The sequence below is a fragment of the Canis aureus genome, chromosome 1 (genome assembly GCF_053574225.1).
Source record: "Canis aureus isolate CA01 chromosome 1, VMU_Caureus_v.1.0, whole genome shotgun sequence".
In the NCBI taxonomy this organism is placed as follows: domain Eukaryota; kingdom Metazoa; phylum Chordata; class Mammalia; order Carnivora; family Canidae; genus Canis; species Canis aureus.
In genome coordinates this window covers 113,183,329-113,208,923 of record NC_135611.1, presented here as the reverse complement: position 1 = coordinate 113,208,923, position 25,595 = coordinate 113,183,329, and the positions used below count along the sequence as shown (strand labels likewise).

Sequence of the window (25,595 nt, the reverse complement as noted above, 5' to 3'; positions counted from 1 at the left end):
TAGGAGCTGGGCACGTGATCTCTGTGTCTCATTTCTGGAGAAGTTGTGCCACTTTAGAATTACATCCTTTATGTTTATAAATCTTGTGAGCCCTCTGAAAATAGGTTGAAATAGGTCCCAAAATAGTACAAATCAATTTGTTGGTAAATTTATATGACTACTAATAATTTGCTTATGATTTGAGTCAATGACCCTGTGGCCTTTTTATAGGCTCCACAAATGTAAGGAAAATCCTCCATCAATAAAAATAACCCCATAAAGTTTGAAATTGGATTTTTTTTTTGAAATTGGATGTTTTTTATCTCAAACATCTCATTCGGATTTTTTTTAATCCGATGTTTTTTATCTCAAACATCTCAATCGGGTGTTTTTTTATCTCAAACATCTCAATGGGTTGTTTTTTATCTCAACGAAAGCCATTGTTTTTTTTTTTCCCCTCATGCCTCCTAACATTGCTTCTTGTGAGAGGGTTGAAAAAAACCCCTTCTCCTCTTGTTTATACATATTGTGGCAAAATGTAGGTACTTTCAGTTTCAATATTTTGTGAAAAAGTTCAAAAAACCCTGTTCTTTATCACAGACATAAGGTCGCCAAATACAGGATTTATAGTGACAATATTTTGTGAGAATCTTCAGATAACCTTGTCATTTTTATACATATCATAGTGATACAGAGGTACTTTTTGTTCCAATATTTTGTGAAAAGCTTCAAAAAAAAAAAAAAAAAACCCCGTCTTCTTTTCTACACATATGCTGGCTAAATATAGGTATCTTTTGTGACAATATTTTGTGAAAAGTTTCAAAAAACCCTGTCCTCTTTTTTCCACATATCTTGGCTGAACATAGGTATTTTTTAATACTATTTTGTGAAAAAGACTTCAAAACCTTGTCCTGTGGTTTACACGTCTCCTGGCTGAACCTAGTTATTTTTTGTGACAACTTTTGTGTGTGACACGCTTTCAAAAACCATATCCTCTTTTATACATGTATCCTGGTCTAACATACACATTTCTTTTGTGACAAGATTTTGTGAAAGGCTTCGAAAACCCAACCTCTTTCTTACACATATCCTGGGTGAACGTAGGTATTTTTTTTGACAATAGTTTGTGACAGGTTTCAAAACCTCTGGCCACAAAAAACAAAAAACAACAAACAAAAAACAAAACAAAAAAAAGACAAACAAAACCTCTGGCCACATTTTTACGTATATCTTCTTCTAAGAAATTGAGATTTTATTTATTTATTTATTTATTTATTTATTTATTATTTATTTATTTAAATGTTCTTATGTTATTATGTTCTTTGTGAGAGGATAGAATGGGCCAGGCTCGGGGAGAGAGCCGAGCATGCACACAAGCCTCCAGTGGCAGTAGATAAACGGGGAAAGTCCTTTGCTCTCCTCCGGGTGCCAAGTATCCCCCCAACGACTGCAGGGTGAGTAGGTGTAAGAGTAGCTAAACGACAACCACAGCTGTGGGTTCAGAAACCATCTTTTTGTGTAGAAAGTAATATAGCTTATTGATGAAGACTTCTCCAACAATTAGATTGTGTATAATGGACGCAAGAGAACTCAGGACATAAATAAGGGTCTTCTTCACCATAAACTGGCACATCTTTTTGAAACAACCCAGGAATTTCCATTGGTTGTCCGGCCATGTCACAAACAATGCAGGAACATAACTTCTTATCTTACCCAGGATAAAGGTAGCTACAACTTCCACCATTAATTCTGTGATCCAAAGTTTGATATTGAGCATAACTGACCTGTTACAGAACATAGTTGTGTCCCCTTGTCTGCGTCGGTCCCAAAGAAGATGTGAAGCCTAGAGAGCCAGCCTTTAATAGTCACTGCTACACAGTAGGAGCTGGGGACGTGTTCTCTGTGTCTCTTTTCTGGAGAAGTTGTGCCACTTTAGAATTACATCCTTTATGTTTATAAATCTTGTGAGCCCTCTGAAAATAGGTTGAAATAGGTCCCAAAGTAGTACAAATGAATTTGTTGGTAAATTCATATGACTACTAATAATTTGCCTATGATTTGAGTCATCAATAACCCTGTGGCCTTTTTATAGGCTCCACAAATGAAACGAAAATCACTCCACCAATAAAATAACCCCATAAAGTTTGAAATCGTTTTTTTTTTTTTTTTGAAATCAGATATTTTTTATCTCAAACATCTCAATTGGATGTTTTTTATCTCAAACATCTCAATCGGATGTTTTTTATCTCAAAATCTCAATTGGATTTTTTTTTTAAAGATTTTATTTATTTATTCATGATAGTTACACAGAGAGAGACAGAGAGGCAGAGACACAGGCAGAGGGAGAAGCAGGCTCCATGCAGGGAGCCTGATGTGGGACTCGATCCCAGGACTCCAGGATCACGCCCTGGGCCAAAGGCAGGTGTTAAACCACTGAGCCACCCAAGGATCCCGATACACATTTTTTAAAAAAAGATTTTTTTAATTTATTCATGAGAGACACAGAGAGGCAGAGACACAGGCAGAGGGAGAAATAGGCTCCGGGCAGGGAAGCCTGATGAGGGCTCCACCCCAGGACCCCAGGATCACACCCTGAGTCAGAGGCAGACACTCAACCACTGAGCCACCCAGGCGTCCCAGATACACAGTTTTGACTCCACAATCCAAGGTTGGGGCCGGTGATCACAACTCTTTGCCTCAAACGTGACGGGCATTAAATAGACATAACAACGTCTACACTAAATATTGGTCTTAGGAAAATAGTGCAGAGACTATTGGGAGATTGCTCATGTGTCGTGGTGATGGGGAAGGGAGCAACCAAGTCCCCGTTTTCCAAGAGGGAAGACTTTAGCACGTAAAGGTGAAAAATCACTAAGTAGCCTCAGAGGGTGTTGAGCAGAGATGAGGGCCTTCCTGCAGGAGAGCTGGAGCTGTTCCCCCCACATCTCCCCGAAGTGGCCCCAGACAGAGAAGCCAGGGCTTTCCTGGGATCACTCTTAGGCACAACACACAGCGACACAGGCTTACCACAGCAACGTCCAGTGTGGTCGCCAATACAAGACGAAGGAACGTCCCTCCTCCTGGGAGGGAGCCCCAATCGGTTTTGCTCCCGGTGTGGATATGGGGACTAGAGTAATCATTCCATGTTCGAGCTGCAGAGGGGCTGCATGACAACGAGCTCACGTCTCCCTGGGGTTTCGGGTCATCCCCATCAAAATAGGTCTGCTCTGGGCCAGCCATACACAGCTGATTAAGATTAGTCCCAGAAGCCCAAACTTCTTCAGTCTTTGCCCATATAACATATGATGGGGACTGACTTCTCTCTCTGTCTCGCCTTTTTTGACATCAGGGGGATGGAATGAAAAACTCAAAATCTGGGGCATTTGGGTGGCTCCCTGGTTGAACGTCTGCCTTTGGCTAAGGGCGTGATCCCGGGGTCCTGGGTTCGAGTCCCGCATCAAGCTTCCTGCCAGGAGCCTGCTTCTCCCTCTGCCCGTGTCTCTGCCTCTGTGTGTGTGTGTCTCATGCATAAATAAAATCTTTAAAAAAGAAAACCTCGTAATCTCAGTTAAAGAAAACCTCATAATCTTCAGTCGATAGATCATCACCCATCAGTAAATGGCCTGCTTTCCTTTTTTAGGGAATATTACTTACTTAACTTAATTTTTATTTTTTACTTATATCTTTGGAAGCAGGCTCCTGCGGCAGCTTCCAGAAAGAACTCCTAGGAGGGCCTGTAGATCCAGCTTGCTAAGGAAGCTGTTGCTACTTCTTTTTTTTTATGATTTTATTTATTTATTCATGAGAGAGAGAGAGGCAGTGACAGAGGCAGAGGGAGAAGCAGGCTCCCCACAAGAAGCCCGATGTGGGACTCGATCCTGTGACCTTGCTGCTACCAAGAAGCTGTAGGGGTGCTGCGTCCCGAAGCCAGCACAGTGTCTTGGTTTCCCAGTTTTTCCCCTCTAGGAAGTAGCAACAGGGACAGCTGGGTGGCTCAGCGGTTTAGCGCCGCCTTCAGCCCAGGGGGTGATCCTGGAGACCTAGGATCGATTCCTGTGTCGGGCTCCCTGCATGGAGCCTGCTTCTCCCTCTGCCTGTGTCTCTGCCTCTCTCTCTCTCTCTCTCTCTCTCTCTCTGTATCTCTCATGAATGAATAAATAAATAAAATCTTAAAAACAAAAACCCAGGGTTGTTCCTCTGCTCAAAGCCCTTATGTTGCTCACCTGTGAGTCACATCAAAACCCAAAGTCCCTGCAGCCCACAGGTCCTACGTTGGAGCTACTAGGAATGCTGGTCTGTAAGAAGATTCCAGCAGGTCTGTCAAGTTAGCGCCTGAGTTGAGAAAGTCTTGCAATGAAGAAAATGTTAGTGGAAATCAACAGGGCGCTTAGTGATGTGGACCGTCTGCCTCCGGGGCCAGGCTCCTCCCCTCCTTGCAGACAGCCCTTTGAGTAGCACTGCCCCTACCCAACCTGGCTCCTGCCCATACTGCGCTGTCCTACTCACCCCATGTGTTCCGGCCACAGGGGCTTTCTGACCCTTCCTCAACTCTCACGCAAGCTTGGGTCTCCCCCTGCTCCCCAGCATCTATTCCCTTTCCAGGAAATCATCTTTGTCCAGAGACTCGCAGCACTGCTCCCGCCCTCTCTTCCCATCTCAGATGTCACCCCACCATGAAGGATTTCTTTTTTTTTTTAAGATTTTATTTATTTATGCATGAGACACACACACACACAGAGAGAGAGAGAGAGAGAGAGAGAGGCAGAGACACAGGAGGAGGGAGAAGCAGGCTCCATGCAGGGAGCCCGATGTGGGACTCGATCCCGGGACTCCAGGATCATGCCCTGGGCCAAAGGCAGGTGCTAAACCGCTGAGCCACCCAGGGATTCCTCCAGTGAAGAATTTCATTAACTTTCCTATACAAAGGAACAGGATCTCCCCGTGAAACCCTCACTCTATGTTCACCCTATTTTGGTTCTCTGTTCGATGGCTTTAGAGGACAGAAATACTGCCTTTTATATCTTTTTTCCCAGATGAAATGGACATGTAACGTTGGATTAGTCTAGGTGTACGGCACACTGATTCGATATATGTATACATTGTGAAGTGATCACCGCAATAAGCATAGTTAATGTCCATGACTTTGTGTAGTCATACTTTTTGCTTTTAGCAAATTTCAAAAATGCAATGCAGTATTTTTTTTTAAAGATTTTATTTATTTATTCATGAGAGATACAGAGAGGGAGAGGCAGAGACACAGGCAGAGGGAGAAGCAGGCTCCATGCAGAGACCCCGATGCAGGACTCGATCCTGGGACCCCAGGATCATGCCCTGAGCCAAAGGCAGACGCTCAACCACTGAGCCACCCAGGTGCCCCTGCAATGCAGTATCCTTAACAGTAGTCACCACGCTGTGCATTACGCCTCTAGGATTTATGTATCTGGGAGATTTGATCTTTTGATCACCTTTACTCATCCCCACCACCCCCTGCCCCTCAGGCAAGGCAACCGCAGACAGTTCTCTGTCAGATTCCACCTGTAAGCAAGATCATAGAGTATCTGTCTCTCTTTGACTCGCTGGCTGCTCTTAGCACAATATCCTCATCCATGTTGTCCATCCATGTTGTCACAAAAGGCAAGAGTTTCTTCCTTTTTGTGGGTGAATAATATACTATTGTATGAGATCCCACCTTTTCTTTTTTTTTTAATTTTTTTTATTTGTTTATGATAGTCACACAGAGAGAGAGAGAGAGAGGCAGAGACACAGGCAGAGGGAGAAGCAGGCTCCATGCACCGGGAGCCCGACGTGGGATTCGATCCCAGGTCTTCAGGATCGCGCCCTGGGCCAAAGGCAGGCGCTAAACCGCTGCGCCACCCAGGGATCCCTCCCACCTTTTCTTTTTTTTTTTTTTTTTTCCTCCCACTTTTTCTTTACTCATTTATTCCTCAACAGACTTTTAGGATGTTTCTGTATCCTGGCCTTTGTGAATGATGCCACAGTAAACCTGGGGGTGCAGGTATGTTTTTCAGGAGGTGATTTCATTTCTTTTGGTCATATACTCAGAAGTGGAACCGTTAGATCAGATGATAGTTCTATTTTTAATATTTGGAGGACTCACCATATTGCTTTCTGTGGGGTTTTTTTAGATTATTTATTTATTTGAGAGAGAGAAAGAGAGTGCGCATGAGTAAGGGGGAGGGGCAGAGGGAGAGAGAGAGAATCCTAAGCAGACTGTCTCCACAATCAGTCCGGAGCTCAACTCTGAGCTCAGTCCCTGGATGCTGAGATCATGACCCTGAGCTGAAATCAAGAGTCAGATGTTCAACCAACTGAGCCACCCTGGCACCCCCAACTCCGGGCACCCCTCTTTCTATATTTTTGGGTATTCCAAATTTTGGATATTAATCCCTTACCAGACATATGATTTAAAATGTCTCTCCCACTTGGTGGGTTGCCTTTTCATTTCCTCATGGTTTCCTTTGCTGTGCAGAAGCTCTTCAGCTTGATGAGGTTCCACCCACTTATTGATTTTGACTTTCATTGCCATCCAAAAAAATAATTGCCAAGACTGATGCCAAGGAACTTACTGCTTGTGTTTTCTTCTGGTAGTCTCATGGTTTTAGATCTTATACTCAAGCCTTTAATCCAATTTGAGTGAATGCACATGGTGCTCCTGCTGGAGCTCTCACTCTCCTGGATCCACTGCTCCGAAATTGTTGACACTTTGTCGGGTGGTTGTAACAGGAGGGCACTGCATGTTCTTGAGGGTGAAAAGTCTTTACAATTGACCTAATTTGAGCCCATTGAATTCATACACCATTTCTGAATCTGAGTACTTTCACACCAAAGCAACTGATTGTGGGAGAAACTTGTCCTCACCGGGCAAATTTGGGTTTATATTTGAAATAGTACATAAGGGGCGCCCGGGGGGTTGAGCGTATGCCTTTGGCTCAGATCACGATCCCAGAGTCTTGGGATTGAGTCTTGCATCCGGCTTCCCGCAGGGAGCCTGCTTCTCCCTCTGCCTGTGTCTCTGCTTCTCTCTGTTTCTCTCATGAATAAATAAATAAAATCTTAAAAAGAAATTTGCAGGGCAGCCCCGATGGCCCAACGGTTTGGCGCCGCCTTCAGCCCAGGCAGAGTCTGATCCTGGAGACCCGGGATCGAGTCCCACGTTGGGCTCCCTGCGTGGAGCCTGCTTCTCCCTCTGCCTCTCTCTCTCTCTCCGCCTGTCATGAATAAATAAATACATAATCTTTTAAAATAAACAAACAAATAAATAAATAAATGCGTAAATAAATAAATAAATAAATAATTTATAGGAAAGGAGCCAAGAATATACAGTGGAGGAAGGGCATGTAATATCTTCAGAAAAGGCAAAGGTATTCTTAAACACAAGGGAGCTTCAAAGGCCACACAGAACACCGGACTCAGGAATCTTCCAACCTGCTCATCTAAGTTGTCGCCCTCATCATCCCCTGTCCTCATTCTTCTTTTTTTAATTTTTAATTTTATTTATTTATACATTTTATTTATTTATTCATGAGAGACACAGAGTGAGAGAGAGAGCAGAGACATAGGCAGAGAGAAGCAGGCTCCATGCAGGAAGCCCGATGTGGAACTTGATCCTGAGACACTGGGATCATTCCATGAGCCAAAGGCAGATGCCCAACTGCTGAGCCATCCAGGCCTCCCCTCATTTTGTTTATTATTATTATTATTTTTTTAAGATTTTATTTATTTATTCGTGAGACACACACACACACACACACACAGAGGCAGAGACATAGGCAGAGGGAGAAGCAGGCTTCATTCAGGGAGCCAGACGTGGAACTCGATCTTAGGACTCCAGGATCGTGCCCTGGGCTGAAGGCAAGTGCTAAACCACCGAGTTTTAATGAGTATTCATATTTATTTTATTTTTATATTAAAAGAATATTTTAAATTAGGCTCCATGTAAGCATAGCACCCCACAGGGGGCTCGAACACACAACCCTGAGACCAAGACCTGAGCTGAGTTCATAACTTAGACGCTCAAACAACTGAGCCTAAGAACTTTTAAAAAAACATTTATTTATTTATTTATTTATTTATTTATTTATTTGAGAGAGAGAGAGGCAGAGACACAGGCAGAGGGAGAAGCAGGCTCCATGCCAGGAGCCCGATTCAGGACTCGATCCCGGGACCTCAGCATCGTGCCCCGTGCCAAAGGCAGGCGTCAAACTGCTGAGCCACCCAGGGATCCCTGTTTTTTTTTGTTTTTTTTTTAAATAAGTTCTACTTGGGGCCTGAGCCCACCATCCTGAGGAAAGAGTTTCATGCTCTAGGTATTCAGCAACCCGGTCGCTCCCTTTTCTTCTTCTTCTTTCTTCCTTTCCTCCTTTCTTTCTTTCTTTCTTTCCTTCTTTTTTTTTTTAATGCCACATCTTAGACTCTTTGGCTGTCTTGAATCCCTCAATCTGCCCCCCTCCCACACAGCTGCTCCTCTACCCATCTTTCCATCCCTGCTCAGCCCTTCTCCTCCCACCTTGGCCCCTCAACTCCTGAGAACCCCTGGAGCCTCGAGCCTCTTCCCTGTTATGGACTCTGGAGGGGCTCAGAGCCCCATGAGCTGCCATGGGAGGCTGAAACGGGCTGGCTGGGAACACAAAATGAACCTCACCCACCAACACTTTGTATTGGTCACACCCAGAGCTTCCTCTTGGAAGGCAGGAAGGTTTCAAGGGCCCCAGGGATCTTCACCCCAATTTCTTCCTTAAATCTGTTAAAAATTATGGTGAAAAACTCATAACATTACATTCCCTACCATTCACCGGGAACCAGGATACAGATGAGCAGGGGTATCAATATTCTCAGGGGCGTACAATGCATCTCTAGCACCCGTTCGTTTTGTAACAGGAAGTCTGTACCCACAGTTTCCTGTTTGCTCCTCCTCGCCCCCACCAGCCCCACATGTCTTCTTTCTGTTTCTATAAATTTGACTATGACGGGTAGGACATACAAGTGGAATCATAGGGTATTTGTCTTGCTGCGACCTGCTCATTTCATGTGGCAGCGGGTCCAGAACTCACTTCTTCCTTAGGATCGATGCTCGTTCCACTGGAGCTGGATGCCCCATGATCTTTCTCCGTTCCTCTGTGCGTGGACACGTGGGCTGCGTCTACATCTTGACTCTTGTGAACAACACTGCGATGAACAGGGATGAGCGGGGATCCCTTCATACTGTTGGCTTTCAGTTCTTACAGATGTAAAATGAATAAGGAGTTGGCTCCATCACATGGTAAGTCTATTTCTTAATTTGGAGGAAACCCGGCACCATGTTCCAAGCTGATGTCTGATGTGCCATTTTACTTTTTCACCAACATTTGCCAGGGTTCCGATTTCTCCAGATCCTCACCAACACACATTAATTTATGGTATTTGGGTTTGGGGTCCTTTTGCTTATTGTTGTTTTTTTTATTTATTTTTTTATTTATGATAGTCACACACAGAGAGAGAGAGAGAGAGAGTCAAAGACATAGGCAGAGGGAGAAGCAGGCTCCATGCACCGGGAGCCCGACGTGGGATTCGATCCCGGGTCTCCAGGATCGCGCCCTGGGCCAAAGGCAGGCGCCAAACCGCTGCGCCACCCAGGGATCCCTTGCTTATTGTTGTTGATGGTGACTATCCTGATGGGTGTGACTTGATATATATTTGTGTTCTATTTGCTTTCTGTAATGATTAGCGATGTTGAGCATTTCCTCAGAAGCTGGGTGGCCACTGTATACCTTCGGAGAAATGTCTCTTTGACATTTTTGCCCATTGTTGATTTTACTGATTTTTTTGTATACCTTTTTATTGGAGTTCCATTTGCCAACACTAGTACAACACCCAGTGCTCATCCTGTCAAGTGCCCCCCTCTTTACTGATTTTTTATTTATTAAAATATTTATTAAAAATTTTATTTATTAATGGGTGCCTGGGTGGCTCAGTGGTTGAGTGTCTACCTTGGCTTCACGTCATGATCCTGGCATCCTGAGATGGAGTCCCAAATCGGGCTTCCCACGGGGAGCCTGCTTCTCCCTCTGCCTACGCCTCTGCCTCTGAGTGTATGTCTCTCATAATACATAAATAGTCTTTAAAAATATTTTATTTATTTATTTGTTAGAAAGAGGGCACGAGAGGGGGAATGTGCAGAGGGAGAGGTAGAAGCCAACTCAATGCTGGGCACAGATCGAAATGAGGCAGGCTCAAACTTCCAGGGCAGCCTCAGGACCTGCGAGGTGCTCTGGGGAAGGTCATTCCACTCACATCCTTTCCCCTCCACAGGGTTTCTCCTGACCCAAGGGGCGCGTTCTCGTGAGCCCTCTGAATTTCACCATCACCCATCCCAACATGGGTCCCTTGAAGATGAGTTTGCGGGGAGCTGTCCCTTCCCCCAGCTCAGTCCTCAAGAGGCTGGCTCTACCCTGGTCAAATTTGGGATATATGCCTTACAAGTGGTAAAGATGCTTTCAACCAGTTCAGAGTTCTCTGTGTCGGACTTTGAACTTCTCCGGGAAAGGGGACACATCCCCAGAGCCTTCTGGGCTGCCGTGTCCCAGACCATCAGCCTTGGAAACCACCTCCACCCCCATCCTCCATTCAGCATATATCACCCAGGTTGCGTACCCATCCCTCCCCAACCCCTGCCAAGCCATGGAGTTCTCTATCCATCACCCTGGTTTTCCCTCCTCTTCCTCGGTGCCTTGCAACAGACCCTAAGCTACACAGGGTTGGAAGGAAATCAGCCTAGAATGGAGCAGTAAGGCTGCAGACATGCCATTGCCTGAAAGGAACTTTATTTGCTCAGTATGTGAAACAGGACAGAGTTGAGGCTGCAAAAACAAACACACACACAAAAAAACAAAACAAAAAAAAACTGTACTGAAATCAAAGGGGCAGCCCGGGTAGCTCAGCTGTTTAGCGCCTGCCTTCGGCCCAGGGCGAGATCCTGGAGAACCGGGATCAAGTCCCACGTCGGGCTCCCTGCATGGAGCCTGCTTCTCCCTCTGCCTGTGTCTTTGACTCTCTCTCTCTCTCTGTGTGTGTGTGTGTCTCTGATGAAAAAAATAAAATCTTGAAAAGAAAAAAAAGAAATCAAGGAGACACAGATTCAAGAAGAACCAAATGTGCTCTGGGGGCTGAGGGGGTGAGGGGCTCAATTGATGAAGGTAACACCATAGGTTGTAGAAGTTCTTCTGAAAGGATTAGGATCGATGCAGCATAAATAACTGGCTTTGCCACATAGACACGGTGTCACTGGGTGGAGTTCAGCAAAATAAGCTTCCTTGTGACAACTGTGGCAGAACGGAGCTGTGTGTCGGTTGGTACGGGCTGCAAGTTCATGTGACATCAGACGCGGAGGCGGATCAGACCAACTTGCACATTGGTCTCCGGCCTTCCTGTCAGGCTGCTGAGCATTAGGGTTTCAATATCAATGATTCCACTCACAGTTGTGAGCCAGTGTTCCTTGTGAGAGGATAGAATGGGCCACGCTCGGGGAGAGAGCCGAGCATGCACACAAGCCTCCAGTGGCAGTAGATAAACGGGGAAAGTCCTTTGCTCTCCTCCGGGTGCCAAGTATCCCCCCAACGACTGCAGGGTGAGTAGGTGTAAGAGTAGCTAAACGACAACCACAGCTGTGGGTTCAGAAACCATCTTTTTGTGTAGAAAGTAATATAGCTTATTGATGAAGACTTCTCCAACAATTAGATTGTGTATAATGGACGCAAGAGAACTCAGGACATAAATAAGGGTCTTCTTCACCATAAACTGGCACATCTTTTTGAAACAACCCAGGAATTTCCATTGGTTGTCCGGCCATGTCACGAACAATGCAGGAACATAACTTCTTATCTTACCCAGGATAAAGGTAGCTACAACTTCCACCATTAATTCTGTGATCCAAAGTTTGATATTGAGCATAACTGACCTGTTACAGAACATAGGCAGTGTCCCCTTGTCTGCTTCGGTCCCAAAGAAGATGTGAAGCCTAGAGAGCCAGCCTTTAATAGTCACTGCTATACAGTAGGAGCTGGGCACGTGATCTCTGTGTCTCATTTCTGGAGAAGTTGTGCCACTTTAGAATTATATCCTTTATGTTTATAAATCTTGTGAGCCCTCTGAAAATAGGTTGAAATAGGTCCCAAAATAGTACAAATCAATTTGTTGGTAAATTTATATGACTACTAATAATTTGCTTATGATTTGAGTCAATGACCCTGTGGCCTTTTTATAGGCTCCACAAATGTAAGGAAAATCCTCCATCAATAAAAATAACCCCATAAAGTTTGAAATTGGATTTTTTTTTTGAAATTGGATGTTTTTTACCTCAAACATCTCAATCGGATTTTTTTTAATCCGATGTTTTTTATCTCAAACATCTCAATCGGGTGTTTTTTTATGTCAAACATGTCAATCGGATGTTTTTTATCTCAACGAAAGCCATTGTTTTTTTTTTCCCCTCATGCCTCCTAACATTGCTTCTTGTGAGAGGGTTGAAAAAACCCCTTCTCCTCTTGTTTATACATATTGTGGCAAAATGTAGGTATTTTCAGTTTCAATATTTTGTGAAAAACTTCAAAAAACCCTGTTGTTTATCACACACATAAGCTGGCCAAATACAGGATTTATAGTGACAATATTTTGTGAGAACCTTCAGATAACCTTGTCATTTTTATACATATCATAGTGATACAGAGGTACTTTTTGTTCCAATATTTTGTGAAAAGCTTCAAAAAAAAAAAAAGAAAACCCGTCTTCTTTTCTACACATATGCTGGCTAAATATAGGTATCTTTTGGGATCCCTAGGTGGCGCAGCGGTTTGGCGCCTGCCTTCGGCCTAGGGCGCTATCCTGGAGACCCGGGATCGAATCCCACATTGGGCTCCCAGTGCATGGAGCCTGCTTCTCCCTCTGCCTGTGTCTCTGCCTCTCTCTCTCTCTCTCTCTCTCTCTCTCTCTCTCTGTGACTATCATAAATAAATAAAAAAAATTAAAAAAAAAATAAAAAGTCACAAAATTAAAAAAAAATATATAGGTATCTTTTGTGATTATATTTTGTGAAAAGTTTCAAAAAACCCTGTCCTCTTTTTTCCACATATCTTGGCTGAACATAGGTATTTTTTAATACTATTTTGTGAAAAAGACTTCAAAACCTTGTCCTGTGTTTTACACGTCTCCTGGCTGAACCTAGTTATTTTTTGTGACAACGTTTGTGTGTGACACACTTTAAAAACCATATCCTCTTTTATACATGTATCCTGGTCTAACATACACATTTCTTTTGTGACAAGATTTTGTGAAAGGCTTCGAAAACCCAACCTCTTTCTTACACATATCCTGGGTGAACGTAGGTATTTTTTGTGACAATAGATTGTGACAGGTTTCAAAACCTCTGGCCACAAAAAACAAAAAACAACAAACAAAAAACAAAACAAAAAAAAAGACAAACCAAACCTCTGGCCACATTTTTACGTATATCCTCTTCTAAAAAATTGAGATTTTATTTATTTATTTATTTATTTATTTATTTATTTATTTATTATTTATTTATTTATTTATTTAAATGTTCTTATGTTATTATGTTCTTTGTGAGAGGATAGAATGGGCCACGCTCGGGGAGAGAGCCGAGCATGCACACAAGCCTCCAGTGACAGTAGATAAGCGAGGAAAGTCCTTTGCTCTCCTCCGGGTGCCAAGTATCCCCCCAACGACTGCAGGGTGAGTAGGTGTAAGAGTAGCTAAACGACAACCACAGCTGTGGGTTCAGAAACCATCTTTTTGTGTAGAAAGTAATATAGCTTATTGATGAAGACTTCTCCAACAATTAGATTGTGTATAATGGACGCAAGAGAACTCAGGACATAAATAAGGGTCTTCTTCACCATAAACTGGCACATCTTTTTGAAACAACCCAGGAATTTCCATTGGTTGTCCGGCCATGTCACGAACAATGCAGGAACATAACTTCTTATCTTACCCAGGATAAAGGTAGCTACAACTTCCACCATTAATTCTGTGAACCAAAGTTTGATATTGAGCATAACTGACCTGTTACAGAACATAGGCAGTGTCCCCTTGTCTGCTTCGGTCCCAAAGAAGATGTGAAGCCTAGAGAGCCAGCCTTTAATAGTCACTGCTATACAGTAGGAGCTGGGGACGTGTTCTCTGTGTCTCTTTTCTGGAGAAGTTTTGCCACTTTAGAATTACATCCTTTATGTTTATAAATCTTGTGAGCCCTCTGAAAATAGGTTGAAATAGGTCCCAAAGTAGTACAAATGAATTTGTTGGTAAATTCATATGACTACTAATAATTTGAGTCATCAATAACCCTGTGGCCTTTTTATAGGCTCCACAAATGAAAAGAAAATCACTCCACCAATAAAATAACCCCATAAAGTTTGAAATCGTTTTTTTTTTTTTTTTTTGAAATCAGATATTTTTTATCTCAAACATCTCAATTGGATGTTTTTTATCTCAAACATCTCAATCGGATGTTTTTTATCTCAAAATCTCAATTGGATTTTTTTTTAAAGATTTTATTTATTTATTCATGATAGTTACACAGAGAGAGACAGAGAGGCAGAGACACAGGCAGAGGGAGAAGCAGGCTCCATGCAGGGAGCCTGATGTGGACTCGATCCCAGGACTCCAGGATCACGCCCTGGGCCAAAGGCAGGTGTTAAACCACTGAGCCACCCAAGGATCCCGATACACATTTTTTAAAAAAAGATTTTTTTAATTTATTCATGAGAGACACAGAGAGGCAGAGACACAGGCAGAGGGAGAAATAGGCTCCGGGCAGGGAAGCCTGATGAGGACTCCACCCCAGGACCCCAGGATCACACCCTGAGTCAGAGGCAGACACTCAACCACTGAGCCACCCAGGCGTCCCAGATACACAGTTTTGACTCCACAATCCAAGGTTGGGGCCGGTGATCACAACTCTTTGCCTCAAACGTGACGGGCATTAAATAGACATAACAACGTCTACACTAAATATTGGTCTTAGGAAAATAGTGCAGAGACTATTGGGAGATTGCTCATGTGTCGTGGTGATGGGGAAGGGAGCAACCAAGTCCCCGTTTTCCAAGAGGGAAGACTTTAGCACGTAAAGGTGAAAAATCACTAAGTAGCCTCAGAGGGTGTTGAGCAGAGATGAGGGCCTTCCTGCAGGAGAGCTGGAGCTGTTCCCCCCACATCTCCCCCAAGTGGCCCCAGACAGAGAAGCCAGGGCTTTCCTGGGATCACTCTTAGGCACAACACACAGCGACACAGGCTTACCACAGCAACGTCCAGTGTGGTCGCCAATACAAGACGAAGGAACGTCCCTCCTCCTGGGAGGGAGCCCCAATCGGTTTTGCTCCCGGTGTGGATATGGGGACTAGAGTAATCATTCCATGTTCGAGCTGCAGAGGGGCTGCATGACAACGAGCTCACGTCTCCCTGGGGTTTCGGGTCATCCCCATCAAAATAGGTCTGCTCTGGGCCAGCCATACACAGCTGATTAAGATTAGTCCCAGAAGCCCAAACTTCTTCAGTCTTTGCCCATATAACATATGATGGGGACTGACTTCTCTCTCTGTCTCGCCTTTTTTGACATCAGGGGGATGGAATGAAAAACTCAAAATCTGGGGCATTTGGGTGGCTCCCTGGTTGAACGTCTGCCTTTGGCTAAGGGCGTGATCCCGGGGTCCTGGGTTCGAGTCCCGCATCAAGCTTCCTGCCAGGAGCCTGCTTCTCCCTCTGCCCGTGTCTCTGCCTCTGTGTGTGTGTGTCTCATGCATAAATAAAATCTTTAAAAAAGAAAACCTCGTAATCTCAGTTAAAGAAAACCTCATAATCTTCAGTCGATAGATCATCACCCATCAGTAAATGGCCTGCTTTCCTTTTTTAGGGAATATTACTTACTTAACTTAATTTTTATTTTTTACTTATATCTTTGGAAGCAGGCTCCTGCGGCAGCTTCCAGAAAGAACTCCTAGGAGGGCCTGTAGATCCAGCTTGCTAAGGAAGCTGTTGCTACTTCTTTTTTTTTATGATTTTATTTATTTATTCATGAGAGAGAGAGAGGCAGTGACAGAGGCAGAGGGAGAAGCAGGCTCCCCACAAGAAGCCCGATGTGGGACTCGATCCTGTGACCTTGCTGCTACCAAGAAGCTGTAGGGGTGCTGCGTCCCGAAGCCAGCACAGTGTCTTGGTTTCCCAGTTTTTCCCCTCTAGGAAGTAGCAACAGGGACAGCTGGGTGGCTCAGCGGTTTAGCGCCGCCTTCAGCCCAGGGGGTGATCCTGGAGACCTAGGATCGATTCCTGTGTCGGGCTCCCTGCATGGAGCCTGCTTCTCCCTCTGCCTGTGTCTCTGCCTCTCTCTCTCTCTCTCTCTCTCTCTCTCTGTATCTCTCATGAATGAATAAATAAATAAAATCTTAAAAACAAAAACCCAGGGTTGTTCCTCTGCTCAAAGCCCTTATGTTGCTCACCTGTGAGTCACATCAAAACCCAAAGTCCCTGCAGCCCACAGGTCCTACGTTGGAGCTACTAGGAATGCTGGTCTGTAAGAAGATTCCAGCAGGTCTGTCAAGTTAGCGCCTGAGTTGAGAAAGTCTTGCAATGAAGAAAATGTTAGTGGAAATCAACAGGGCGCTTAGTGATGTGGACCGTCTGCCTCCGGGGCCAGGCTCCTCCCCTCCTTGCAGACAGCCCTTTGAGTAGCACTGCCCCTACCCAACCTGGCTCCTGCCCATACTGCGCTGTCCTACTCACCCCATGTGTTCCGGCCACAGGGGCTTTCTGACCCTTCCTCAACTCTCACGCAAGCTTGGGTCTCCCCCTGCTCCCCAGCATCTATTCCCTTTCCAGGAAATCATCTTTGTCCAGAGACTCGCAGCACTGCTCCCGCCCTCTCTTCCCATCTCAGATGTCACCCCACCATGAAGGATTTCTTTTTTTTTTTAAGATTTTATTTATTTATGCATGAGACACACACACACACACAGAGAGAGAGAGAGAGAGAGAGAGGCAGAGACACAGGAGGAGGGAGAAGCAGGCTCCATGCAGGGAGCCCGATGTGGGACTCGATCCCGGGACTCCAGGATCATGCCCTGGGCCAAAGGCAGGTGCTAAACCGCTGAGCCACCCAGGGATTCCTCCAGTGAAGAATTTCATTAACTTTCCTATACAAAGGAACAGGATCTCCCCGTGAAACCCTCACTCTATGTTCACCCTATTTTGGTTCTCTGTTCGATGGCTTTAGAGGACAGAAATACTGCCTTTTATATCTTTTTTCCCAGATGAAATGGACATGTAACGTTGGATTAGTCTAGGTGTACGGCACACTGATTCGATATATGTATACATTGTGAAGTGATCACCGCAATAAGCATAGTTAATGTCCATGACTTTGTGTAGTCATACTTTTTGCTTTTAGCAAATTTCAAAAATGCAATGCAGTATTTTTTTTTAAAGATTTTATTTATTTATTCATGAGAGATACAGAGAGGGAGAGGCAGAGACACAGGCAGAGGGAGAAGCAGGCTCCATGCAGAGACCCCGATGCAGGACTCGATCCTGGGACCCCAGGATCATGCCCTGAGCCAAAGGCAGACGCTCAACCACTGAGCCACCCAGGTGCCCCTGCAATGCAGTATCCTTAACAGTAGTCACCACGCTGTGCATTACGCCTCTAGGATTTATGTATCTGGGAGATTTGATCTTTTGATCACCTTTACTCATCCCCACCACCCCCTGCCCCTCAGGCAAGGCAACCGCAGACAGTTCTCTGTCAGATTCCACCTGTAAGCAAGATCATAGAGTATCTGTCTCTCTTTGACTCGCTGGCTGCTCTTAGCACAATATCCTCATCCATGTTGTCCATCCATGTTGTCACAAAAGGCAAGAGTTTCTTCCTTTTTGTGGGTGAATAATATACTATTGTATGAGATCCCACCTTTTCTTTTTTTTTTAATTTTTTTTATTTGTTTATGATAGTCACACAGAGAGAGAGAGAGAGAGGCAGAGACACAGGCAGAGGGAGAAGCAGGCTCCATGCACCGGGAGCCCGACGTGGGATTCGATCCCAGGTCTTCAGGATCGCGCCCTGGGCCAAAGGCAGGCGCTAAACCGCTGCGCCACCCAGGGATCCCTCCCACCTTTTCTTTTTTTTTTTTTTTTTTCCTCCCACTTTTTCTTTACTCATTTATTCCTCAACAGACTTTTAGGATGTTTCTGTATCCTGGCCTTTGTGAATGATGCCACAGTAAACCTGGGGGTGCAGGTATGTTTTTCAGGAGGTGATTTCATTTCTTTTGGTCATATACTCAGAAGTGGAACCGTTAGATCAGATGATAGTTCTATTTTTAATATTTGGAGGACTCACCATATTGCTTTCTGTGGGGTTTTTTTAGATTATTTATTTATTTGAGAGAGAGAAAGAGAGTGCGCATGAGTAAGGGGGAGGGGCAGAGGGAGAGAGAGAGAATCCTAAGCAGACTGTCTCCACAATCAGTCCGGAGCTCAACTCTGAGCTCAGTCCCTGGATGCTGAGATCATGACCCTGAGCTGAAATCAAGAGTCAGATGTTCAACCAACTGAGCCACCCTGGCACCCCCAACTCCGGGCACCCCTCTTTCTATATTTTTGGGTATTCCAAATTTTGGATATTAATCCCTTACCAGACATATGATTTAAAATGTCTCTCCCACTTGGTGGGTTGCCTTTTCATTTCCTCATGGTTTCCTTTGCTGTGCAGAAGCTCTTCAGCTTGATGAGGTTCCACCCACTTATTGATTTTGACTTTCATTGCCATCCAAAAAAATAATTGCCAAGACTGATGCCAAGGAACTTACTGCTTGTGTTTTCTTCTGGTAGTCTCATGGTTTTAGATCTTATACTCAAGCCTTTAATCCAATTTGAGTGAATGCACATGGTGCTCCTGCTGGAGCTCTCACTCTCCTGGATCCACTGCTCCGAAATTGTTGACACTTTGTCGGGTGGTTGTAACAGGAGGGCACTGCATGTTCTTGAGGGTGAAAAGTCTTTACAATTGACCTAATTTGAGCCCATTGAATTCATACACCATTTCTGAATCTGAGTACTTTCACACCAAAGCAACTGATTGTGGGAGAAACTTGTCCTCACCGGGCAAATTTGGGTTTATATTTGAAATAGTACATAAGGGGCGCCCGGGGGGTTGAGCGTATGCCTTTGGCTCAGATCACGATCCCAGAGTCTTGGGATTGAGTCTTGCATCCGGCTTCCCGCAGGGAGCCTGCTTCTCCCTCTGCCTGTGTCTCTGCTTCTCTCTGTTTCTCTCATGAATAAATAAATAAAATCTTAAAAAGAAATTTGCAGGGCAGCCCCGATGGCCCAACGGTTTGGCGCCGCCTTCAGCCCAGGCAGAGTCTGATCCTGGAGACCCGGGATCGAGTCCCACGTTGGGCTCCCTGCGTGGAGCCTGCTTCTCCCTCTGCCTCTCTCTCTCTCTCCGCCTGTCATGAATAAATAAATACATAATCTTTTAAAATAAACAAACAAATAAATAAATGCGTAAATAAATAAATAAATAAATAATTTATAGGAAAGGAGCCAAGAATATACAGTGGAGGAAGGGCATGTAATATCTTCAGAAAAGGCAAAGGTATTCTTAAACACAAGGGAGCTTCAAAGGCCACACAGAACACCGGACTCAGGAATCTTCCAACCTGCTCATCTAAGTTGTCGCCCTCATCATCCCCTGTCCTCATTCTTCTTTTTTTAATTTTTAATTTTATTTATTTATACATTTTATTTATTTATTCATGAGAGACACAGAGTGAGAGAGAGAGCAGAGACATAGGCAGAGAGAAGCAGGCTCCATGCAGGAAGCCCGATGTGGAACTTGATCCTGAGACACTGGGATCATTCCATGAGCCAAAGGCAGATGCCCAACTGCTGAGCCATCCAGGCCTCCCCTCATTTTGTTTATTATTATTATTATTTTTTTAAGATTTTATTTATTTATTCGTGAGACACACACACACACACACACACAGAGGCAGAGACATAGGCAGAGGGAGAAGCAGGCTTCATTCAGGGAGCCAGACGTGGAACTCGATCTTAGGACTCCAGGATCGTGCCCTGGGCTGAAGGCAAGTGCTAAACCACCGAGTTTTAATGAGTATTCATATTTATTTTATTTTTATATTAAAAGAATATTTTAAATTAGGCTCCATGTAAGCATAGCACCCCACAGGGGGCTCGAACACACAACCCTGAGACCAAGACCTGAGCTGAGTTCATAACTTAGACGCTCAAACAACTGAGCCTAAGAACTTTTAAAAAAACATTTATTTATTTATTTATTTATTTATTTATTTATTTGAGAGAGAGAGAGGCAGAGACACAGGCAGAGGGAGAAGCAGGCTCCATGCCAGGAGCCCGATTCAGGACTCGATCCCGGGACCTCAGCATCGTGCCCCGTGCCAAAGGCAGGCGTCAAACTGCTGAGCCACCCAGGGATCCCTGTTTTTTTTTGTTTTTTTTTTAAATAAGTTCTACTTGGGGCCTGAGCCCACCATCCTGAGGAAAGAGTTTCATGCTCTAGGTATTCAGCAACCCGGTCGCTCCCTTTTCTTCTTCTTCTTTCTTCCTTTCCTCCTTTCTTTCTTTCTTTCTTTCCTTCTTTTTTTTTTTAATGCCACATCTTAGACTCTTTGGCTGTCTTGAATCCCTCAATCTGCCCCCCTCCCACACAGCTGCTCCTCTACCCATCTTTCCATCCCTGCTCAGCCCTTCTCCTCCCACCTTGGCCCCTCAACTCCTGAGAACCCCTGGAGCCTCGAGCCTCTTCCCTGTTATGGACTCTGGAGGGGCTCAGAGCCCCATGAGCTGCCATGGGAGGCTGAAACGGGCTGGCTGGGAACACAAAATGAACCTCACCCACCAACACTTTGTATTGGTCACACCCAGAGCTTCCTCTTGGAAGGCAGGAAGGTTTCAAGGGCCCCAGGGATCTTCACCCCAATTTCTTCCTTAAATCTGTTAAAAATTATGGTGAAAAACTCATAACATTACATTCCCTACCATTCACCGGGAACCAGGATACAGATGAGCAGGGGTATCAATATTCTCAGGGGCGTACAATGCATCTCTAGCACCCGTTCGTTTTGTAACAGGAAGTCTGTACCCACAGTTTCCTGTTTGCTCCTCCTCGCCCCCACCAGCCCCACATGTCTTCTTTCTGTTTCTATAAATTTGACTATGACGGGTAGGACATACAAGTGGAATCATAGGGTATTTGTCTTGCTGCGACCTGCTCATTTCATGTGGCAGCGGGTCCAGAACTCACTTCTTCCTTAGGATCGATGCTCGTTCCACTGGAGCTGGATGCCCCATGATCTTTCTCCGTTCCTCTGTGCGTGGACACGTGGGCTGCGTCTACATCTTGACTCTTGTGAACAACACTGCGATGAACAGGGATGAGCGGGGATCCCTTCATACTGTTGGCTTTCAGTTCTTACAGATGTAAAATGAATAAGGAGTTGGCTCCATCACATGGTAAGTCTATTTCTTAATTTGGAGGAAACCCGGCACCATGTTCCAAGCTGATGTCTGATGTGCCATTTTACTTTTTCACCAACATTTGCCAGGGTTCCGATTTCTCCAGATCCTCACCAACACACATTAATTTATGGTATTTGGGTTTGGGGTCCTTTTGCTTATTGTTGTTTTTTTTATTTATTTTTTTATTTATGATAGTCACACACAGAGAGAGAGAGAGAGAGAGAGAGAGAGTCAAAGACATAGGCAGAGGGAGAAGCAGGCTCCATGCACCGGGAGCCCGACGTGGGATTCGATCCCGGGTCTCCAGGATCGCGCCCTGGGCCAAAGGCAGGCGCCAAACCGCTGCGCCACCCAGGGATCCCTTGCTTATTGTTGTTGATGGTGACTATCCTGATGGGTGTGACTTGATATATATTTGTGTTCTATTTGCTTTCTGTAATGATTAGCGATGTTGAGCATTTCCTCAGAAGCTGGGTGGCCACTGTATACCTTCGGAGAAATGTCTCTTTGACATTTTTGCCCATTGTTGATTTTACTGATTTTTTTGTATACCTTTTTATTGGAGTTCCATTTGCCAACACTAGTACAACACCCAGTGCTCATCCTGTCAAGTGCCCCCCTCTTTACTGATTTTTTATTTATTAAAATATTTATTAAAAATTTTATTTATTAATGGGTGCCTGGGTGGCTCAGTGGTTGAGTGTCTACCTTGGCTTCACGTCATGATCCTGGCATCCTGAGATGGAGTCCCAAATCGGGCTTCCCACGGGGAGCCTGCTTCTCCCTCTGCCTACGCCTCTGCCTCTGAGTGTATGTCTCTCATAATACATAAATAGTCTTTAAAAATATTTTATTTATTTATTTGTTAGAAAGAGGGCACGAGAGGGGGAATGTGCAGAGGGAGAGGTAGAAGCCAACTCAATGCTGGGCACAGATCGAAATGAGGCAGGCTCAAACTTCCAGGGCAGCCTCAGGACCTGCGAGGTGCTCTGGGGAAGGTCATTCCACTCACATCCTTTCCCCTCCACAGGGTTTCTCCTGACCCAAGGGGCGCGTTCTCGTGAGCCCTCTGAATTTCACCATCACCCATCCCAACATGGGTCCCTTGAAGATGAGTTTGCGGGGAGCTGTCCCTTCCCCCAGCTCAGTCCTCAAGAGGCTGGCTCTACCCTGGTCAAATTTGGGATATATGCCTTACAAGTGGTAAAGATGCTTTCAACCAGTTCAGAGTTCTCTGTGTCGGACTTTGAACTTCTCCGGGAAAGGGGACACATCCCCAGAGCCTTCTGGGCTGCCGTGTCCCAGACCATCAGCCTTGGAAACCACCTCCACCCCCATCCTCCATTCAGCATATATCACCCAGGTTGCGTACCCATCCCTCCCCAACCCCTGCCAAGCCATGGAGTTCTCTATCCATCACCCTGGTTTTCCCTCCTCTTCCTCGGTGCCTTGCAACAGACCCTAAGCTACACAGGGTTGGAAGGAAATCAGCCTAGAATGGAGCAGTAAGGCTGCAGACATGCCATTGCCTGAAAGGAACTTTATTTGCTCAGTATGTGAAACAGGACAGAGTTGAGGCTGCAAAAACAAACACACACACAAAAAAACAAAACAAAAAAAAACTGTACTGAAATCAAAGGGGCAGCCCGGGTAGCTCAGCTGTTTAGCGCCTGCCTTCGGCCCAGGGCGAGATCCTGGAGAACCGGGATCAAGTCCCACGTCGGGCTCCCTGCATGGAGCCTGCTTCTCCCTCTGCCTGTGTCTTTGACTCTCTCTCTCTCTCTGTGTGTGTGTGTGTCTCTGATGAAAAAAATAAAATCTTGAAAAGAAAAAAAAGAAATCAAGGAGACACAGATTCAAGAAGAACCAAATGTGCTCTGGGGGCTGAGGGGGTGAGGGGCTCAATTGATGAAGGTAACACCATAGGTTGTAGAAGTTCTTCTGAAAGGATTAGGATCGATGCAGCATAAATAACTGGCTTTGCCACATAGACACGGTGTCACTGGGTGGAGTTCAGCAAAATAAGCTTCCTTGTGACAACTGTGGCAGAACGGAGCTGTGTGTCGGTTGGTACGGGCTGCAAGTTCATGTGACATCAGACGCGGAGGCGGATCAGACCAACTTGCACATTGGTCTCCGGCCTTCCTGTCAGGCTGCTGAGCATTAGGGTTTCAATATCAATGATTCCACTCACAGTTGTGAGCCAGTGTTCCTTGTGAGAGGATAGAATGGGCCACGCTCGGGGAGAGAGCCGAGCATGCACACAAGCCTCCAGTGGCAGTAGATAAACGGGGAAAGTCCTTTGCTCTCCTCCGGGTGCCAAGTATCCCCCCAACGACTGCAGGGTGAGTAGGTGTAAGAGTAGCTAAACGACAACCACAGCTGTGGGTTCAGAAACCATCTTTTTGTGTAGAAAGTAATATAGCTTATTGATGAAGACTTCTCCAACAATTAGATTGTGTATAATGGACGCAAGAGAACTCAGGACATAAATAAGGGTCTTCTTCACCATAAACTGGCACATCTTTTTGAAACAACCCAGGAATTTCCATTGGTTGTCCGGCCATGTCACGAACAATGCAGGAACATAACTTCTTATCTTACCCAGGATAAAGGTAGCTACAACTTCCACCATTAATTCTGTGATCCAAAGTTTGATATTGAGCATAACTGACCTGTTACAGAACATAGGCAGTGTCCCCTTGTCTGCTTCGGTCCCAAAGAAGATGTGAAGCCTAGAGAGCCAGCCTTTAATAGTCACTGCTATACAGTAGGAGCTGGGCACGTGATCTCTGTGTCTCATTTCTGGAGAAGTTGTGCCACTTTAGAATTATATCCTTTATGTTTATAAATCTTGTGAGCCCTCTGAAAATAGGTTGAAATAGGTCCCAAAATAGTACAAATCAATTTGTTGGTAAATTTATATGACTACTAATAATTTGCTTATGATTTGAGTCAATGACCCTGTGGCCTTTTTATAGGCTCCACAAATGTAAGGAAAATCCTCCATCAATAAAAATAACCCCATAAAGTTTGAAATTGGATTTTTTTTTTGAAATTGGATGTTTTTTACCTCAAACATCTCAATCGGATTTTTTTTAATCCGATGTTTTTTATCTCAAACATCTCAATCGGGTGTTTTTTTATGTCAAACATGTCAATCGGATGTTTTTTATCTCAACGAAAGCCATTGTTTTTTTTTTCCCCTCATGCCTCCTAACATTGCTTCTTGTGAGAGGGTTGAAAAAACCCCTTCTCCTCTTGTTTATACATATTGTGGCAAAATGTAGGTATTTTCAGTTTCAATATTTTGTGAAAAACTTCAAAAAACCCTGTTGTTTATCACACACATAAGCTGGCCAAATACAGGATTTATAGTGACAATATTTTGTGAGAACCTTCAGATAACCTTGTCATTTTTATACATATCATAGTGATACAGAGGTACTTTTTGTTCCAATATTTTGTGAAAAGCTTCAAAAAAAAAAAAAGAAAACCCGTCTTCTTTTCTACACATATGCTGGCTAAATATAGGTATCTTTTGGGATCCCTAGGTGGCGCAGCGGTTTGGCGCCTGCCTTCGGCCTAGGGCGCTATCCTGGAGACCCGGGATCGAATCCCACATTGGGCTCCCAGTGCATGGAGCCTGCTTCTCCCTCTGCCTGTGTCTCTGCCTCTCTCTCTCTCTCTCTCTCTCTCTCTCTCTCTCTGTGACTATCATAAATAAATAAAAAAAATTAAAAAAAAAATAAAAAGTCACAAAATTAAAAAAAAATATATAGGTATCTTTTGTGATTATATTTTGTGAAAAGTTTCAAAAAACCCTGTCCTCTTTTTTCCACATATCTTGGCTGAACATAGGTATTTTTTAATACTATTTTGTGAAAAAGACTTCAAAACCTTGTCCTGTGTTTTACACGTCTCCTGGCTGAACCTAGTTATTTTTTGTGACAACGTTTGTGTGTGACACACTTTAAAAACCATATCCTCTTTTATACATGTATCCTGGTCTAACATACACATTTCTTTTGTGACAAGATTTTGTGAAAGGCTTC

General features: G+C 44.5%; 3 long non-coding RNA genes across 10 annotated transcripts in view; 1 reads left to right on the top strand and 2 right to left on the bottom strand.

Moving 5' to 3' along the window:
- The window catches only part of LOC144285375 (uncharacterized), a 101,930-nt gene that overhangs the window by 7,391 nt on the left and 68,944 nt on the right, over nucleotides 1-25,595 (top strand). The window contains exons 1-3 of one of the 6 annotated variants that reach the window (XR_013353669.1): nucleotides 8,192-9,259; nucleotides 18,211-18,274; nucleotides 21,337-21,534. This is a non-coding gene — a long non-coding RNA (uncharacterized LOC144285375). Of the gene's footprint in view, nucleotides 1-8,179; nucleotides 9,260-18,210; nucleotides 18,275-21,336; nucleotides 21,535-25,595 lie in introns of those variants that run through there. The other 5 variants (XR_013353660.1, XR_013353655.1, XR_013353664.1 and 2 more) reach the window with 5 other exon arrangements.
- LOC144285400 (uncharacterized) lies at nucleotides 6,116-12,092 on the bottom strand. Of its 2 annotated transcripts, XR_013353685.1 has the most exons (3): nucleotides 11,929-12,092; nucleotides 8,786-11,057; nucleotides 6,116-7,208 (listed from the first exon to the last, which is right to left on the bottom strand). It is a non-coding gene; the product is annotated as an uncharacterized LOC144285400 (long non-coding RNA). The 2 variants fall into 2 exon arrangements; XR_013353678.1 differs by lacking the exon at nucleotides 11,929-12,092 and having other exon boundaries at nucleotides 8,786-11,496.
- Nucleotides 18,395-24,375, bottom strand: LOC144285415 (uncharacterized). 2 transcript variants are annotated; one of them, XR_013353694.1, is made up of 3 exons: nucleotides 24,212-24,375; nucleotides 21,061-23,340; nucleotides 18,395-19,487 (listed from the first exon to the last, which is right to left on the bottom strand). It is a non-coding gene; the product is annotated as an uncharacterized LOC144285415 (long non-coding RNA). The 2 variants fall into 2 exon arrangements; XR_013353692.1 differs by lacking the exon at nucleotides 24,212-24,375 and having other exon boundaries at nucleotides 21,061-23,779.